Source organism: Octopus bimaculoides, chromosome 10 (assembly GCF_046866305.1).
Source record: "Octopus bimaculoides isolate indiv1 chromosome 10, ASM4686630v1, whole genome shotgun sequence".
NCBI lineage: Eukaryota > Metazoa > Mollusca > Cephalopoda > Octopoda > Octopodidae > Octopus > Octopus bimaculoides.
The window spans coordinates 59,329,710-59,330,748 of NC_142937.1; positions in this window are offsets into that span (position 1 = coordinate 59,329,710).

Below are 1,039 nucleotides of genomic sequence, written 5' to 3' on the forward strand. Positions count from 1 at the left end.
TAGTGCTTGCCTATTTATGCATATAAAACTGGACTCATGAGAGTCTACGAAAGACATCTTCATGGTTCAACGGAGAAGATGGCTGCAGCGACGCATTGTGGTTTGAAGCGAGCAGACAGAGCGAAGACATCTTAGTCATTCCTTGCATCTTTAATCTAATCTTGCCACTGGATTGAAGACTATCATGGACAAGAGAGTGAAAATGACGGTGTCCAAATCTTCACTCCACAGAATCATTGCGCAAGTCATCGGTCACTCTTAAAGTTGATGAAATGGTTCTTGTCGCTCCGACGTGCGAATATCATATATATATGATATTCTAGAACACCATTTTTCTACTCACACACGTGATTACTCCAGTCGCATAGTGGTTTACAGCAGCAGGATCTTTTCTTCTAAATTTACATTAAAAATTATATTTATTTCTGAAAATGTAATCTCATACTACTGTGTAAATGGATACAAGAATATAAAGTATACTTCATGTTTAGCTTTTGTATTTATTTTTGTCTTTGATTTTATCACTGATTCTATGTATATATAAATGTTTATATGCACGTATTCATATATGTATGACTGTGCGCATGCGTTTGTGCATGTGTGCGTTTCTTTTGTCTAGCTTCAGAATTTGCTTTTATGAGACATTATTTGACACCAGCTGATTGAATGCTTGCATTAGCCTAATTTAGCGGTTCGGTCGCAGTATACACCGTTAGAATGAGTAGCATACTAACAAAGTAAGTATTGGTATTGATTTAACTGAAAACAAAACCTTCACAGCGGTGCTCTATCGTGACCGAAGCTAAATGATTGAAACCAGAAAATGCTTAACATAAAATACAGACTGAAAATCGATATGCTTTTTAAATTCAAAAGCAAGTTTTTCAGTATAGTGTTAAAAATTATCTATTTGTTTTTAATGATTAAGAAACTTTATAAACCTTTAAAAAATCGACTTAGATATGCTAAGTGTGTTCATTTTGTTAAGATCATCTTCCTTCGAACTTTTGCATTGCACAGTGTAGATTTACAGTATTAT